The sequence below is a fragment of the Amblyomma mixtum genome, chromosome 3 (genome assembly GCF_055824585.1).
Source record: "Amblyomma mixtum isolate Tamu chromosome 3, ASM5582458v1, whole genome shotgun sequence".
NCBI classification, from domain to species: domain Eukaryota; kingdom Metazoa; phylum Arthropoda; class Arachnida; order Ixodida; family Ixodidae; genus Amblyomma; species Amblyomma mixtum.
In genome coordinates, this window is record NC_143014.1 from 271540495 (window position 1) to 271560118 (window position 19624).

At 44.7% G+C, this 19624-nt stretch overlaps 1 protein-coding gene across 2 annotated transcripts in view; it reads right to left on the minus strand.

The window, feature by feature from the left end:
- Positions 1 to 15395: 15395 nt before the first annotated feature.
- LOC149354757 (uncharacterized) overlaps positions 15396 to 19624 on the minus strand; it is a 76539-nt gene continuing 72310 nt past the window's right edge. For both annotated transcript variants that reach the window (XM_089577548.1, XM_089577549.1), the window contains one exon: positions 15396 to 15476. The gene's annotated coding sequence lies outside the window, so the exon portion shown is untranslated. The remainder of the gene's footprint in view (positions 15477 to 19624) is intronic.

The window sequence follows — 19624 nt, forward strand, 5'->3', positions numbered from 1 at the left end:
AGGTTGTATTCCCAATGATTGGAAAATTGGGAAGGTGATTCCACTGCATAAGTCTGGAAATAAACATTCTCCTGATAACTTTAGACCTATATCGCTCACTAGTATTCCGTGCAAGATCATGGAACACGTCATATATTCTCATCTCATCTCTTTTTTAGAATCTAACTCCTTTTTCAGCATTGCCCAGCATGGTTTTCGTAAGTCTTTTTCATGCGAAACTCAGCTAATATGTTTCACACATGACCTTCATTGCATCCTTGACCACGGGTCTCAGGCAGACTGCATATTTTTGGACTTCTTGAAAGCGTTTGACACTGTTTCGCATGAGCTTCTCTTTCTTAAATTAAGCAATCTTAACATAGACCCTAATGTCCTTGCATGGCTACAATGCTTTCTTTCTAACCGTTCACAATTCGTAACAGTGAACAATATAAACTCGCATTCTTTGCCTGTCCGTTCTGGAGTGCCTCAGGGGTCAGTTCTTGGGCCCCTCCTTTTTCTCATCTATATAAATGACTTACCGGCTAACATTTCTTCTTCAATTAATCTTTTTGCCGATGATTGTGTTATTTACCGCGAAATTAAAGATGATAATGATGTCTGTTGTCTTCAATCCGATATTAACAAGATTCTTGACGGGTGTTTTATTTGGAACATGCAACTAAACATTAATAAGTGTAAACATGTACGCATTTCTCGTCTCTCTAATGCCCCTTCCTCTTATCACATTAACAACGTGTCTCTCGAAACCGTGTCATGTTATAAATATCTGGGTGTTTACGTTTCTTGTAACCTGTCTTGGAAAACTCACGTTGAATACATAATAAATAACGCTGATCGCATGCTTGGGTACCTTCGCAGAAATTTCTCACGTTCATCTAGTTCAATAAAATTATTACTTTATAAAACATTGGTACGGTCCAAGTTAGAATATGCTGCATCTGTCTGGAGCCCTGGCATCGATTCACTTGTTTCAGATTTGGAAGCTGTGCAGAACCGCGCATGCCGTTTCATTCTTTCTAATTATCTCCGAACAAGCAGTGTAACCGCCATGAAATCAAGTTTGTCCCTACCACTTCTTTCCCACCGCAGATCAATAGCCTCATTGTGTCTTTTTCATAAAATTTACCACAACAGCTTTCTCAACCCTAAGTTACTGTCAAGACCATGTTACATATCAGCATGCGTTGATCACCGTCATAAAGTTGGAATCCCATCTTGTCACACCAAATGTTTTCATGACTCATTCATACCTCGAACTTGTGCCAGCTGGAATCACCTTCCCCACGACATCGCAGGTATTTCTGATAACAATGCATTTCGTCAAGTCCTTAATGTTTCTTTCTGAGTATGTGTCGTTTATTACTGTATAAAAATTGCCTTTCACTGTCTACACACTGTTTTAATATATCCCTACTGCATTCTAATCTTATTGCCTTCCTGTGTTTTCAATTTGTCATGTATTCCTGGTTTATTTTTGTTTTCTCTTGTTGTTGCTGTTTAGACTAAAAATTTTATGTATTCCCACTCCCCTCTGTAATGCCTTCGGGCACTGAGGGTACAATAAATAAATAAATAAATAAATATGCTTCATTATCGCCTTATATAAAATATGTTCAAGGATTTTACATGCTATTGATGTTAATGATATGGGTCTGTAATTACTGGCATCTTTTTTGGAACCACTCTTGTGAACACGAACAACATGTACAATTTTCCAGACATCCAGTAAACTGCCTGCTGCTAAAGATTTGCTGTAAATCAAATACAAATAATGAGAAATTGGTACCGAGAATCTTTTCAGAATACATGGTGAGATACTGTCGGGCCTAATAGCTTTACTTTCGTCAACGTTTTCCAATAGCCGTTGAATACCGCATATACTGATTTCTATGTACTGACTACACTGCAGGGATATTGCTCAGAGGTGGTACAGAACTTAAGTCACGTTTAGGCAGATTGACAGAGTGCAAGTAGTTATTAAGACACATTGCTTTACTTTCATCATCAGTGAGGACCTGGCCATTATAAACTAATTCATTGAAGCCTGACGATTCAGATCGAGACCCTCTAATATACTTCCAAAATAATTTGGGGTTTTCTTTCATGTTATAGAAGTATTTGTCTTTTGCCATTGGTATGCTCATTTTGTATTCATTGGTAATCTAAGAAAGTATTGAGAATTAACGAACTGATTTTTTTTTCACGCTTGTAGTGCATGCCTCCTCTTTCGAATAAGCATCAGGACTCGTGCACTCACCCATGGTTTTCTTCTTTTCTTTAGCTTTGAGGATTTAACGTTCAGTACAAACACATATCTGTGAGCTCGAGCAATATCTCTGAACATAAGCCATAACTCATTGCATATCACTTTCTTCAAACACTCAAATACAGGCAAGTGGTCAAGAAGCTTTTCAGACAGCAGAATAATCACCTTTTTGAAAAAAAATAGACTGTTCTTTCAGCGCACATTTTCCTCTCGAGTAACAGCACAAAAACATAGACAGGACACATAGAATAAGAAGACACCATGAGCGCTGTGGTGTCTTCTTATTCTGTGTGTCCTGTCTATGTTTTTGCGCTGTTACTTCGAGATGGATCACCAACAAGCCCAAGCTGCTGTTCTGGCACATTTTCCAACGATGCACTTCAGAATTGATATTTACGATAACAGGAAGGTGGTCACTTATACCCAGAATTACATTCACAGAAGTAACGAGATTAGGTTAACTGCAGAACAAAAGATCCAAAATATGGTTATCATGGGTTGGTTTATCCATGTATTGCAGCAACTCAAATGTATCAGCTATGTTTTTCATTTTGAAGTTGTCATGACCACGAGCTCACCTATACATGAGCCATCATGCCAAAGCAGATTGGGAAGATTAAAGTTTACCCCGAGTAATAATTAACGTGTGAGCAGATGCTTCGGAAACTATGTCACGTAAAGACTGCAATGATCTAAGGTCAGAATTTAGTGGGTGATAAACCACCCCGACAGTTAGTGCAGTATTATCAGGCAAGGCTATCCTGCACAAGACAGATTCAGTGTCGTCGTGGCCAAAATTTAGTGCTGTTGATGACAAAGCAGTATGTACAAGCAAGAAAACACCTCCTCCCACTCGTGGCCTTTCTTTACGATAAACGGCATATTCTTTCGGGAATATCTCACTGTTAGCAATATCTGGCTTGAGCCAAGATTCTGTGTCGAAAATTATGTACATAAGGTTTTGCTGAGTATTCCAGCCAATTCGGCAGCTTTGTTCACTACACTTCGGCAGTTAATAATTAAAGCAACAAGATCATGACACATACATCTGTGGTTTTCATTACGGTGTCATGTCCTCCTGACAGAAACAGCCTTTTCCTTCTCTGCATCCCACATGAAGGCCCAATCGTTAATGGTAAGTGTGTCATAGTTCAGGTCCACCTTATCTTTATCAGTTGCTTTTTCTTTGCCATATTCCCATAGTCGCTTTCGCACCGTACAAGTCTCCGGTGTGTAGTCTTGCCCTACGCTGTACTGCGTATTTTTCAATTTCTTAGCATTTAGCATAATGTCCTGCTGCTCTTTATACAACGAAAACCTAACAACAAATATCTTTTTGTCTTCTCATTATAACGGCCCACTCGGTGTGCTTTATATAAACTTTGGTTCAGTCTATAGATGTTTTACGTTCGTTACCAGAACCTTTGATTCCTTCCACCTTTCACAAGGATTATTATCATCTGCACCATAGAAGACAAGATTCTGCCTGCAGCTTCAGTTTTTCGGTTCGACTGTATTACTTTGCAAGGCCTTCCTGCGGTGTCAGGTGTTTAATGATGCCAGCTTGGTCAGTTACTACTTTGTTAATATCTTCAATCCGTTCTTCAGTTAAGCTTAGTTTCTCACTGACTTCTTTGATTACAGCCTCATGTGTGAAAAACCTTGTCTCAATGATGTCCTGTTGACTTATCAGTGTAGCCTGACCTTGCTGCAGCTCTTTCAGCAATATGACTTTAGGGTTATTATTACAGTTTAGTTTATGGGGTTTAACGTCCCAAAGCGACTAAGGCTATGAGAGACGCCGTAGTGGAGGGCTCAGGAAATTTCGACCACCTGGGGTTCTTTAACGTGCACTGGCATCGCACAGTACACTGGCCTCTAGAATTTCTCCTCCAAAGAAATTCCAGCCGCCGCGGCCGGGATCGAACCCGCATCTTTTGGGTCAGCAGCCGAGCACCATAACCGCTGAGCCACCGCGGCGGCGGTTATTATTACAGTGCTTAGAATATATATATATATAAGTCGAAGTTGGTTCCGGAGCTTACGGCTTCGGGAATTTGACACCACTATTATATAAACGTCAGGCCGTAAACACGAACACACAGACACATTGGCTCGCACACCACCCAATGATGAGAGCAACTTTCTTGATACCCTCACCACCTCGAAACTAATGACCCGGCAGCAGGCGGACGCGGACATTCGCCCTCTCATTCTACCTTACACTTCTTTTGATGTCTCAGCTCCTTCTGTTTGCAACATGGTCTCTCGTACAACGACTTGAAAGACCACAATAGAGCTTACTTTCTCGTAATTTACACTGGTATCCGTGCCAACATACTTTTTTCTTCCACAATGACCCCACATCTGGCCACTTGGGTTTCTCATGAACGCTCGCCAGAGTGTGGAACATCTAGTACTGGCCTGGACTCACTGGTGCTGTCAAACGCTATGTTAAAAGCTGCCGACAATGCCAGTACCGAAAGACGTTACCATTTAAGCCCATTTCAGCGCTCCTTTCGACCAAACAGAAACGGACCTCCTCGACCCATTCCTTCGGTCGCTGGCCAGAAACAAGTGGATTATAGTCACCACAGACTATTTCACTCACTACGTCGAAACCAAGACAATCTCTCGTAGTACAGCTTCTGATGTCGTGAAGTTCTTCATGCACAACATTATCTTGCGGTATGGTGCCTTTTTGCACGCGATTACTGACAGATGATAGGTGCTTACGGCACAGCTAATCGACCACATTTTTGAGTTTAGGTCCTACCATAGAACATGACCATTGTGCACATGCTGCCAACGTATGTAGATGCACAGCAGAAAACTTGGGATGAGGTCCTGCCGTATGTCACCTTAGCCTAGCTACAACACCCACCTGAAGGAAATTGTGCGCTTCACGCCATTTCACCTCATTTACGGATGGGAAGTCTAGAGTATGCCTGATGCTATGATCTCGTGCCCAGATGATGACCAGCTCGTCCTGGGCGCCCAACAATTTGCTCAACGTGCTGAAGAAAGCCGTCAGCTGGCCCATGCGCACATCGGGCAAAGAGCACAGCACAGATGCACACCACTACAACCGTCACCATCGCCGGGTTGGCTATAAACCCAGTGATCAAATCTAGATGTGGACTCGTGTTCGTTGCCAAGGCATGTGTGAGAAAGAATTCTGCCGCTATTTTGGCCATTTCAGAGTGCTACGGCATGTTGGTGATGTTGACTATGAAGTGCTTGTGGATGGCGCCGTGCAACCGTGACGCTGACAGCTCAGCTGTCACATTGTGCACGTTGCGTGGCTTACGTGCTATACAAGGTAATGGCGAACGTGTTTAAGTTGCAATGCGCTTCAGCTGGAATCCTCTGCTCACTTAATTCACTCCTCCCCCCCCCCATTTATTTTCGGTTTTAACCTTACGTCGACCGCGATGCATGAGAATGTTTCTCTTTTTTATAGGAGGAAATAATGCCACCTGCAGTCTGATACAACCAAAAAAAAGAGCAGTTGCTAACGGTGGGCAACGATTCGCGACGTACTGTATTACTCCGCTGGCCAATCACAATAGTAAACTAAATCAACTTTTTACTGTTTGAGTACAGCAAACAAGCCAGGTATCATACTTACAATTGCTTCCGTTGTAAGTAGCTTTTTCTTTAGGTAACAAGAAACGTTTTAACAATAGATTATTTTTTGTTGCGGAAGAAATCTGTATGCAGGTCCTCAATATGGCCGGAGTTTAGCTCCAGGCTTTAGATGTGTCCGACTATAGTATTGCCAGGTGGCACATGGCTGACCTGGAAGACGATGATGTAGTGCTCACGCTGTCATGCATCAGCGGCCAATATTGTTAGTCTTGTACAGCACCAGGTATGACGCGATAGCATAGTGGCTTAATTCCCGTATATGAGGTCATTTTCTACTTTGCATTCATGGATCTCTGTGAGTCCTCATACCCCTCCCAGTGCAGTGGTGCAGCGGATAATCAATACACCATCATCATCATCATCATCAACCTGACTACACCCACTGCAGGGCAAAGGTCTCTCCCATGTCTCTCCAATTAACCCTGTCATTTGTCAGTTGCCGCCACTGTATCCCCGCAAACTTCTTAATCTCATCCGCCCACCTAACTGTCTGCCGTCCCCTGCTACGTTTGCTTTCTCTTGGAATCCACTCCGTTACCCTTAACCAGCGCTTATCTTGCCTTCGCATTACATGCCTTGCCCAAGCCCATTTCTTCCTCTTGATTTCAACTAAGATGTCATTAACCCGCGTTTGTTCCCTCACCCACTCCGCCCTCTTCAGATCTCTTAACGTTACACCTATCATTTTCCTTTCCATAGCTCGCTGCGTTGTTCTTAACTTAAGCTGAACCCTCTTTGTTAGCCTCCACGTTTCTGCCCCATAGGTGAGTACCGGTAGGATACAGCTGTTGTATACTTTTCTCTTCAGGGTTATTGGTAAGTTACCATTCATGATCTGAGAGAACCTGCCATATGCGCTCCACCCCATTCTTATTCTTCTAGTTATTTCCCTCTCATGATCCGGATCTGCGATCACTACCTGCCCTAAGTAGACATATTCTCTTACTACTTCCAGCACCTCGCTACCAATTGCGAACTGCTGTTCTCTTGCTAGGCTGTTGAACATTACTTTGGTTTTCTGCATGTTAATTCTTAACCCCACCGTTCTGCTCTGCCTGTCTAACTGATTGATCATGATTTGCAGTTCTTGTCCTGAGTGGCTTAGCAAGGCAATGTCATCAGCGCATCGCAAATTACTCAGGTATTCTCCATTAACTCTTATCCCCAACTGTTCCCATTCCAGTCCCCGGAATACCTCCTGTAAGCAGGCAGTGAAGAGCATTGGCGAGATCGTGTCTCCCTGCCTGATACCTTTCCCTATTGGAATTTTATTGCTGACTTTATGGAGAACTATAGTAGCTGTGCAATCGTTATAAATATCTTCCAATATTTTCACATAATACTCTTCCACACCCTGATTTCGCAATGCCTGCATGACAGCTGAGGTTTCTACTGAGTCAAATGCTTTCTCGTAATCAATGAAGACTATATATAGGGGTTTGGTTATATTATGCGCATTTCTCTATCACCTGATTGAGTGTGAATGTGGTCTATCGTCGAGTATCCTCTACAAAAGCCTGCCTGATCATTTGGTTGACTAAAGTCTAAGGTTGTCCAGACTCTATTAGCGATTACCTTAGTAAATACCTTGTAGGCAACGGACAATAAGCTGATTGGTCTGTAATTCTTCGAGTCCTTGACGTCTCCTTTCTTATGAATTAAGATAATGTTAGCGTTCTTCCAAGCTTCTGGTACTCTCGACGTCACAAGGCATTGCGTATACAGGGTGGCTAGTTTTTGTAGCACAATCTCTCCTCCGTCCTTCAACAAATCTGCTGTTACCTGATCCTCACCAGCTGCTTTCCCTCTTTGCATTGCTCCTAAGGCTTTCTTTACTTCCTCATTCGTTACTAGCGGGAGGTCCCGTTGCTGTGCTCGACTGCCTCCCTCAGTAACTTGATGATTAGATTCGCTACTGTATAGATTTGTGTAGAACTCTTCGGCTAATTCAACTATCTTATCCATATTGCTGATGGCATTGCCCTGTTTGTGTTTTAGTGCATACATCTGGTTTTTACCTATGCCCAGTTTTCTCCTCACTGATTTTCTCCATGCTAAACTTTATGTCGGCTACCTTGCGCTTATTTATGAACTTTGATAGCTCTGCTAGTTCTGTCCTGTCTGTGGAGTTAGACGTCCTCATGCTTTGGCGTTTCTTAAGGTGGGGTGAGACTTTGTTTGGTCATAAAATTCAGTTTTGAGATTCTTCAATCATCGGATAGAGAATTTCTTTATCTTTCAGAAAATATATTACACTTGGGTATTCGCTGCTTCAAAAATATTTTTTGTCCTTTCTCTTCGACACGTTCACAGGAAAAATGGGTGTATCTCGACCACTAATCTCCACTGTGATCTCGACGCAATCTCTTCGTTTCCGATACGTGCAGAAAGTCAATTCACTGAAGGTTTCGGTTTTGGTTTTAAATTTATTCTTGTGAGTAGTTCATTTGTAAGCCACTAGGGCTCCTTCTGTTGCTCTTCTGTTTATGGCTGCGCGCTAATCTTTGACGCTGTCCCCTTGTGCTGCCGATGTACTAACAATTATTCTGGGTGAGGTGTCCTGAAACCATCTTTGCCAGTCTCAAAACAGTTGAGACAGCTGTCGATGATGCAATTACATGCTTTAATGATGGAAATGTAGCATGAGTAAGTGTGCTGAAACATTTGGGAGCCACCCCTGGGCCACTGCGTGTGTCAACGCTAGCATCTATAGACAGACGGAGGGTCAAAAAAAAAATGTTTTCAAGCTGAGATCTGAAGCGAAACAGGAAGGAAAGGACCTAAAAAACAAAGAGAAAGGGTATGGCAATGCTTCCACTTCAAAAGACTGCCGCTCAGGGAATTTTTGAAGAATAAAAATGTTTTCAAGGACTTTACCGGCGATCTACTCAAAACAACATTTCTAGATGTTTGTGTACCTTTTTCTCAGGAACTATAGGGCACAAGCAAAGAAAATTTCTCTGAGGTGTTAATTAATTGCTGTTACATAACTGGAACTAGGATCAATAGCCTAGGAGCATTTTTATTTTTTCTAGCATAAAAAGACCGGTCATAAGTGGCAGTTTTCATGCATCGGCAAAATAAAAAAACAAAAATCTAGTTTTTGTTGTAGGAACATAATTGTAGTTCCACGTCTGTAAAGCATTTGTTGCGACCTTTGTACAAAATTGGAACACTCTGTGGGTAGTAGATCTTAAATAAAAGGTACAAACGTATAAAAAAGTAAAAAACAAAAATAAAAAAGCTACTTCAAAACTTAAAACTAATTTTTGACTGTAGTGCAAGCTGCGTCTATCTTTAATATTGCTTTCAAATTTTATGACCATAGCTTTTATTGCTACTTCTGTACAGCCAAATTTTGAAACTCGATTTCAAAGTCTCACCCCACCTTAATCAGATCTTTAGTCTCGTGAGATAGCTTGCTGGTATCCTGTCGAACCATCCTACCACCTACTTCTGCGGCGCACTCTGTAACGATAGCTGTGAGATTATCATTCATTGTTTCAACACTACGGTCGTCTTCTTCAGTTAAAGCGGAAAATCTGTACTGCAGCGACATTCTGAATTCCTCTACCTTCACTCTTAATGCTAACTCGTTAATAGCCTTTCGCTTCACCAGTTTCCTCCGTTCCCTCTTCAAATCTAAGCTAATACGAGACCTTACCATTCTGTGGTCGCTACAACGGACCTTACCGAGGACCTCCACATCCTCTACGATGCCAGGGTGTGCACACAGTATAAAGTCTTACATTTTTAGTCTCACCATTGGGGCTCTTCCACACTTCCTGTTTGCTCGTTTGCGGAAGAAGGTATTCATAATCCGTAAATTATTTATATCTCCGAACTCTACTAATAACTCTCCCCTATTGTTCCTAGAACCTATGCCATAGTCACCTACCGCCTTGTCTCCAGCCTGCTTTTTACCTACCTTTGCATTAAAGTCGCCCATCAGTAGTTTACTGTGATTTTAGTTTGGTCATTGCGGATTCCACATCCTCATAGAAGCTTTCAACTATCTGGTCATCATGGCTTGATGTAGGCGCGTAGGCCTGCACCACCTTCAGCTTGTACCTCTTATTAAGCCTAATTACGATAGGTGCCACTCTCTCGTTAATACTGTAAAACTCCTCGATGTTGACAGCTATATCCTGATTTATGAGGAATCCCACACCTAGTTCTCGCCTATCTGCTAATCCACGATAGCACAGTACATGCCCGCCCTTTAGTACTGTATACGCCTCATCTGTCCTCCTAACCTCACTAAGCCCTATGACATCCAATTTAATACCGGCTAATTCCTCCAACAGCACTGCTAAGCTAGCCTCACTTGATAAGGTTCTAGCGTTAAACGTTGCCAGGTTCAGTTTCCAATGGCGGCTTGTCCGGAGCCAGAGATTCTTAGCACCCTCTGCTGCGTCACAAGTCTGACCTCCACCTTGGTCAGTTGCTCCGCAGCCGCTGGGGACTGAGGGCCGAGGGTTAACTGGTTTGTTCATAGAAGGTTGTGGCCAAGTACTACACCAGGGTGGCCAAATTCTGTTCTGGTGAGGAAGTGCGTTGTCGGTTCTGGTCACCGAAATCAGGCCGCACTCCTAGCCTGGTTATGCAATTCCATCGACACGCGGTTTTTTTTTAATCCGGTGGAGAATTGCATGGCACCGGGTTCGAACCCCGGTCCTCTTGCGCGCGAGGCGGATTCTCTACCTCTACGCCATCGCTGCATCTCTCGGTTATCGTATAGGGTTATACTAATCAAACCCACTAATCCCTAGTAATCAACCTTAGTCCATTTTCTGGTACGTCTGGTTAGAGGCCCTTCGGAATTTTTGTGGGTAGGCTAACTTACGGATTTTAGGGTTCATCAGATTTTCAAATTTGGCGGGGTCCCATGATTGGTCGACTGGTAGTCACGTGGCGTTGATGCCGTCACGACCGTCTCAATAACGTGCATAGATTACGGAAAGGGTCATAGCGCAGTGGTGCAGCGGTTAAGCGATGCGGCACTGCCCGAGCACGTGGTAGGTAGGTAGGTAGGTAGGTAGGTAGGTAGGTAGGTAGGTAGGTAGGTAGGTAGGTAGGTAGGTAGGTAGGTAGGTAGGCTGGTAGGTAAACTTTAATGATCAAAATAAGGGGATTGTTTCTTTAGGCTTGTGGGTGGGGTCCTCATTCCAGGGCTCCACCTGCTTGTGCTGTCAGGCGGACCTGTTTTATGAGGGCTCTTTGGTCCTCGATACGATTCTGGTAAGCATCACCTCCCACCGCTCAAATGACATGCACTGCGTCTGTAAGTGCTTCGGTTTCGCCTCGCATCACCACGAAATGTGGAAGAGTGTTGGGCGGGCCTGGTACCATGGGTCTTTGTCAGGGTAAAATGTTGGTCGTATGAGGTGAAGTTTGTGGAGATGAGGGAAAGCGTTCGTTTGGATCGCACCGGGAGAAAGTGTTCTGGGTGTCTAATTTTTGGTGAGGAGGAGGGTATTTTCGGAGTTCGAGACAATCGAACTATAAGCGTTCGTTGTACGCGGAGGGAATCCGGATGAACAGGAATGCGCTGGATGGTCCCGCTCGGTTAATTGATGCTCGACCTAAGGCGTGTGCCCTTTCATTTCCCTATACGAGGTCTGTTAGAAAAGTATCCGACTTTATTTTTTTTTACGAACACCTGATGGATTTGAAACAAGCACGCTTGCACCAGGCTACCTTGAGCCTTGGTGCGCATGCACAAATTTTTTCTCGCCTGCCGATAGCGTCAGTCACTGGCACGCAGCGTTTGAGTGAGGCAGTGCGCAGTGTTCTCGTCGGTTTTTTGTTGCAAGGAAAATGGCGGAGCGGCTGGAGCAGCGCTACTGCATCAAATTTTGCCAGAAACTAGGCGACAGCCAAGTGGAAACCATTCGGAATATTCAGACGGCTTTCGGTGACAATGCTATGAGCAGGACACAGATTAAGCAGTGGTACAATTGGTTTAAAGACGGCCGCACATCGGTGCACATAGAGCCACGCTCCGGTCGGCCATCAACATGCCGAAATGACCAGGTCATTGCCGAAGTGAACGCTATGGTGACGCGGGACCATCGTGTGACTATCCGAGAAATTGTGGAAGAGGTGGACATCACCAATTTTTCTGAACATTCCATTATCACCGAAAATTTGGCCATGGAGAAAGATGCGGCGAAATTCGCGCCGAAGCGGCTCACGGTGGAACAAAAGCAGCTTTGTGTTGAAGTCTCACAGGATATGCTGGATTCCACAAACAGTGACCCCGACTTCATCAACACCATAACCGCTGGTGACGAGTCTTGGGTGTACAGGTACGACCCGGAAACGAAATCCCAGTCGTCACAATGGCAGCATTCCACGTCACCAAAACCAAAGAAGGCCCGCCAAGTGCGCAGCAATGTCAGAGTGATGCTGACTGCTTTCTTTGACTCCCTCTGTGTGGCACACCACGCGTACGCACCCCACAAAGTAAACATTGACTAAAAGAATACTACAGGGATGTCCTCCGTCGCCTGCGTGGTGCTGTGCGGCGCAAGAGGCCGAAGTTGTGGTCAACAGGAAATTGGCGCATCCATCACGACAATGCTCCTGCACATTCCTCGCACTAAATGCACACTTTTTTCGCGAAAAACCAGACTGCTGTAGTTCAACAGACTACTTACTCTCCTGATATGGCCTCCTGTGACTTCTGGCTGTTTCCCAAAATCAAGAGGCCATTGGAAGGAGCGCGATTTCAGACAAGAGAATTATGGCTGCAACGACAGCTGAGCTAAACTCCATTCCGAAAAGGGCCTTTTCGGAATACTTCCAACAATGGCAGCACCACTGGAAGAACTATGTGGAGTCCCAAAGAGCCTACTTTGAAGATGATTAGGTTTCCAAAGCTTCAGGTATGCCAGTTTTTTTTCTTCGGCAAAAGGTCGGATACTTTTCTAACAGACCTCGTAGTCCCGCGTGACCAGGGGTCCACGTAATCTGGTGGGGTTTATTGAGGGGTTAGGTACCCATTAGTCGAGCGGCGTGTCTGTGGACGCGTCCTCGCAGGAAGTTTCGGCAGGCTTGCTGTGAATCCGTGATCACATGAGCGCTGCACCCTTGAGCGCCGCAGTGCCGTATGCAACTTAGACACCCGTGGGGCTTGTAAGACCCAGATTGCTCTTTCCGGGCTCCCCTCCCGTAAGGCTCATGATATAGCCTCCTGCATTTTTTTTTGTGCCTGCTCAGCAGCCTTCTGCAGAGATACTCCACGGTGCGGAGCTGCCAGCCCTCGGTGGATAGGGGTGCGCGAGTGGGTTTTGGTAGTTGCGGGCGGCTGCAGAGGCTGCGGTGGCCGCGGAGTCAACCTACGTCTTTCCCGGTTTGACAAGGACATACTCGTCCTGAATCATTCATTACCAATTCTTGCCGGCAACAGAGAGGAACGTCTTTCCAACCGTACCTTATAAGGGAAAGGAACAGCGCGGACACAGGACCATGAACGTCGTCTTCATCGTTCATGTGTCCGCGTTGTTAATTTCTCTTGTCAAACCAACAAGCCTCTAGCAGCTCTCTACTAAACTTCATATCTCATAGTTTGAAAAATAAACGCCCGTTGCGAGTCATCAGCTCTGGAGTGCCTCATTATCTATTCTTCGGCTGCATACATCCCTGCGAGTCGCGGACGCTGCGCGACTGGTTCTGGCCGATTGTTAGTGCGAGTGCGACTGAGTGGTTGTGGTTGTAAGTGCGAGTGAGTGATTGTGAGTGCGAGCGGTCATGAGTGTGAGTGAGTGCTTATGAGTACGAGTGGTCATGAGTGTGAGTGAGTGGTCGCGAGTGCGTGGTCATGAGAGCGTATGAGCGATCATGAGTGTGAGGGTGAGTGAGTAGCTGTGTGTGGAGTGGACATTACTGCGAGTGTGAGTGAGTGGATGTGAATGCGAGTGCCCGTGAGTGTGAGTGCAGTTGAGCTACCTCTCATGGTGCCGAGGTATGCTGACAACGTCCACTGCAGGATAAATGACTTTGCCACAACTCTTCAATTAACCATATCATGTGCCAGCTGCGGCCACTTTATCCCCGCAAACTTCTTAATCTCATCCGCCCACCTAACTTTCTGCCGCCCACTGCTACGTTTGCACTGTCATGGTATGCAATGAATTACCGTTAACGACAATCGGTTACCTTGCCTTCGCATTGCCTGCCCTGTCTAAGCCCCTTTTCTCATCTTGATTTCGACTAGGATGTCATTAACTCGCGTTTGTTCCCTGAACCACTCTGCCCTCTTCCTGTCTCTTAACGTTAGACCTATAATTTTCTTTTCTATAGCTCGCTGCGGTGCCCTTAATTAAGCAGAACCCTTTTGGTTAGCCTCCACGTTTCTGCCGCATGGGTAAGTACCGGTAAGATGCAGCTCTTATATACTTTTCTCTTAAGGGACATAAGTAAACAGCCATTCGTGATCTGAGAGAACTTGCCAAACGCGTTCCACCCCATTCTTATTCTTCTAGTTATATATCACTGTCGTGATCCCAATATGCAGTCAGTACCTGCCTTAAGTTGACCTATTCCCTTACGACTTCTAGCGCCTTGCTATCAATCGTAAACTGCTGTTCCCTTTCGAGACGATTGAACATTCCTTTAGTTTTCTGCATTCGAATTTTTAGACCAACTGGTCTGCTTTGCCTGTGTAAATCATTGATCATAATTTGCAGTTCGTCTTCTGAGTGACTTAGCAAGGCAATATGATCAGCGAATCTAAGTTTACTAACGTATTCTCCATTAACCCTTATCCCCAACTGTTCCCAATCCAGGCCCTGGATACCTCCTGCAGCCAGGCAGTGAATAGATTTGGAGAGATCGTGCCTCAATGTCTAACACTCCTAACACTCTTCCGTATTGGAATTTTATTGGCGACTTTGTGGAGGACTTTGGTCGCTGTGCAGCTGTTATAAATGTATTCCAGTATTTTTTCAAAGGCTCATCTACACCCTGATTCGTAATGCCTGCGTGACTGCTGAGGTTTTGACTGAGTCAAATGCGTTTTCGTAATCAACGGAGGGTATGTATAGGGTTCGGTTATATTCTCCGCATTTCTTAACCACTCTATCGCCACATTACGCGGGACAAAATCATGCAAGTAGCTATGTTGGTTGACATGTGCAGTCATGGAGAAAAGGATAGGGGATGGGGATACGCGGAAAAAACTTTATTTCTGCGTGGTCTTGATAATCAGTCAGCCGGTATGTTTTCAGAAGATGGAGCACGCAAGGGCCCTCATGCTCCAGTTCTTTTCATTGACTTGCTTTGCCCGACAGCACCGGAAGAATTTTTTTCCAATGAACCTGCATCCCGCAATCTGTTTTCCATGACCGTACCTCCATATAGCGAAACTTGTAGAAAACCCTTGAAAAGGACACATGACTTGTACTGAAGCTCATATGCATGTCCCTCTCAGCAAGCAACTAAGAACTGAGGTCACAAATACAAGACATATTTAAGTGTGCCCGTCCTTTCTTTATTTCTTGGGCTGGCGGCATGACGGAGAGCGGCCACGGGGAGTAGGGCGCCTCACCGTCTGAAAATAGAACAACAGAGAAATATCACCATATTTTTCTCGCATTCAGATCTCGACAATATTAAGCAAACTCCAAAGTAAAAAGAATACAACCTCCGAATGTACTAGACGTATCTCCAATATTCCTCTAGGATAATACTCTGGAAGCAAAACAACCGTAACTACAATACATATAATATTATTAATGTAACCGAGGACGACAAACCCACTGATCCGTTAACAGCAGTCTTCGCATGAGTTATGGTTCGTTTGCATCAAGCACTTCCCTTTACCGTTGTCTTAACTTCGTTTCGATTCTCACAATATTTCGAAAGGAGGTCAAGGTAAAAAGCGTTTCATTGCCGGTTCCCTAGCAACCTAAGCCTTCGCTGAGCAAAAGAGAGATTCAGCTTCATCGGCCTAATTATATACACTGCAAGCCAAAGCACTCTCCCAATAGCCTTCAAATGGCTCTGTCCTGAGCCAGCTGCCGCATCCCTGGACTAATCCTATCCACCCACTCGACTCTAAGCCGCCCTCTCCTCTAGCTGTCTTCCCTTCGAATCCAGTCCGTTACCGTAAGGGAGTTCACAAGAATCGACTGGTGGGCGAGTTGGTTGATGACTTCTTGAAAAAAAAAAAAACATGCGCAGCAGCGGTGGCCAGGTGATTTGAGCAGCAGCCTCGCACCAGCCTATGGCTCGAACTCCAGCGCCACCGCGTACCCACTGGTGATACAACGGGCACAAGATTTACTAGGGTACAAGGTACAAGATACGGTACAAGGTACAAGATACAAATTCTTGCGATACGGATCGTTGTCCCCACCTTGTCTGAAAAGGAGAAAAATTACGGTCTCATTTCTATAGTCAGGTCAAATGCGAATTAGGTGCGCGAGCACTTCGGTTTTCACTTCGGTTCCGGTGTTCCAATAGCTGCAATGGGCGCAATGGCCAGTTATACAGAATTGGTCACTTTCTATTTTACATGCATAGATCCCCAGAAGTCCTCATACCACTCCTGGCACAGTGGTGCAGCGGTTAAGGGATGCGCCACTGCCCTGCGATGGCAGGTGCTGCCACCGGTCGGGCATGTGAGACCCAGGCTAGACTTCCCAAGCAACCTTTCACGATCAGTCATTAATTAAACTGCCACCTGGCGGGGTGAGCAGGTGGGCAGCCTAGCACAAAGCGGGCTTCAAACAAACCAACAAACTCACAAGAGATAAACGTTCGGAATGGCAAGTAAAAGTGCCAAAGCGCTAAAATACTATGTGTCATGTTCGTCTCTGGCCATATGTGCGCCTTTGCACCCTGAACATTAATTATCATCGTCCCTTAAAAAAGTGAATGAAACGATACACGTTGCCGTGTCTATTTCTATTGTCCTGTGTACCATTTCATGCGTTTTTTTTAAGACGTACCCTGGGGGACCACCGGTTATCTTTTCCTCGAACTGCATTCCCTGCCTATACCGATTTCTTCCCAATTTCAGCTGGATATCTTCAACTCGCGTTCGTTCACTACCACACCCTTTTCTCTTCCTATCTCTTCGCGTTACATCTATCGTTTTCCATTCCATAGCTCGCTGCGTTTTCACCAAATTAAACTCATCGTTTCGTTACCTTCTCTGTTTCTCCGCAACAGGTGAGGGTTAGCAAATATCACTACTGTATACTTTGATATTGATAGATATTGGTAAGCCGCTGTTTCTAGCTTCTGAGTATCTCCCAAATGCGCTTTAACCCATTCCCGTTCTCCTAGCTACTTCCTCCTTACGGTCCGGCTCCGTGGTCCCGACTTTCCCTGACACCCTGACACCCTTACAGCTTCCAACACCTTCCTGCTTGTCGTTAACACTTGGGATTCTTCCTAGACTCTTGAAGATCATTTTACTGTTCTTAATCACATTTCCCATTCCCGCGTTTCAGCTTTCAGTCCTTAGGTTCGCAGTCAAGCGCCGCAGGCTCTCCCCCGAATTACTTAGAAGGGAATCTCATAAAGATATCATAAGTTACAAAGATGTTCTGTAGTATGCTCACCTCTTGTCTGTTCGTTTCTCTGAATACATGTAAGCATACGCTGAATACGGACGGAGAGATCGTGTCTAGCTCTGTTCGTGATTCACCCTTCCTATGGAGCACACTGGTCGCTGTTCAGAGTTTACAGATATTTAGTGGTACATTTGCATATACCTCTTCCATACAATGGCTACGCAATGACTCCGCGGCTACTGATGTTTTTACTGAATCAAGTCTTCTGTTGATACTATATATCACGGGTGTATGCGGAGGCCAGTTATAATCTGCACAGTTCTCTGTAGCGCGATAGATGGTGGATATGTAGTCTTTTGCGGTGCAATTCCTTTCAAAAACTGCCTTCTTCCCTTGGATGACTTCAGTCCGCTGTTGCCCTAATTCTTTTAGCTAATATTGGAGTGAGCACTCTGTAAGGAATGTGCAGTAAGGTAGCTAGGTTCATAAGTTTCCTCCTCTTTAACATTCTCTTCCTCATGAACTACTATAACGTTGGCATTCTTCCATGCTTCCCGTACACTCAAGCCCCTGGCGCATAAAGGGTAGCAAGTTTTTATCGCCTTTTAACATATCTGAAGTTACATATGATCTTCACTCGTCGCTTTTCGGCTTCGCATTGATTATATGACTCCCTTTACCTCCCCCTCCAATAACCGGTGGATCTTCATTTCTTCGGCCATTCTGCTTCTATCATTAAATTCATAACTATATCAGCTACTATACAAATCCGCCTAGAACATCTCGATTACTTCGACTATGTAATTGTAACGGCAGACATTCATACTTGTGTCTTCTTGCGTTGCTCTGATTTCTGCTCCTGCCCAATTTTCTATTCTTTGCTTTTGGGCCCCGTACGTACCTCAGAGCTTGCACAATACTCCCTATATACTTCTTTATGTCGCTTCCTCTATGCTTAGTGATTGCTTTGCCAGTTGACCTAGTTTTATCTTCTCTACGGGTTTCAGACTGTCATCATGTGTCATTTCTTAATGAGATGCTTTGTAGCCCGGCAGACTCGCCGTTCTCCGGTATAGCGGCCCTATTTCCTAACTCTATAGCACACACTAGTATTTTATCGCTTCCCATGATAAGATTATTAATGCGATAGCACTACTCCAGGCGCACCAATCCCGAGCAAGAATCTTATCTTATCCTGTTCCTTTCTTGTCTTGTGCTCCAAACTAACCCGAACTTAGCCGGATTACTCAGGTAAGCTGTGGTAAAATCGGTGGAGCGCGGCGCGTCCGAATTATTGGTTCTCGGGAAGATCAACATGCGTAGCACAATCCCTGCCGGTGGCTGTGATAGAAACAGCCGCCTGCCAGTGCAGTGGCGCATCGCTTAACCACTGTGCTGCTGCGCTAGTAGTGGTATGCGAACTCGTCGCGATCTATGAATATTAAGCAGAGATTGACCAATTCTGCATATATGGGCATTAACCCACTAAAGCTATCGCGTCATACCCTTAAAGCAGCGTAAATGTGCCCTCCAATTGAAGAATGAACGCATGCGGTCTCAAGTCTACCGCCCTACGACTTTTTAATTCAGTTGAAGCAGAATATCTCTTCTTGACCGATATTGTGGACTCAATTTTTAGTTTTATGGCTAACTCGATGATGTTCTTCTTATTGACTACTTTGCCCTTTCATTTTTATTATTAGGTAATTGCAGAACTGACTCGCTCATCTACTGTCGCTAAACCTCAATTTGCCCAGCCCCTCCGCAGCCTCTCCGATGCCAGGGCGGAAGCAGTATATGACATCCATTTGTTTTCTTCTTTCAATTTGGACACTTTTATGTCCTTTTCCTGTTCTCGCATTCACAAAAGAAGTTATTCACGATTACGTTATTTTTCCCATCTTCAAATTCTAGAAACCCTGTTGAAAGCAGCTCAAATTAATTGATAGATTCATGTGGGAGGATGTGGCCAAGCACTACACCAGGGCTGGAAACTCCAGTTCTACACATGGCCGCGCTGTCGTTATTCCCCCATTGGGCCTTTCCAATGCAGATGAATCTGGCATAGCATAGCCTCACTAGTCCTCGGTTCGCTACGCCGAGATCATGCAGCTCTCGAAGCATGGTCGTTCGATTTCATGAGCACCGTTTCTTTTTATACCAGTAAAATAATGAA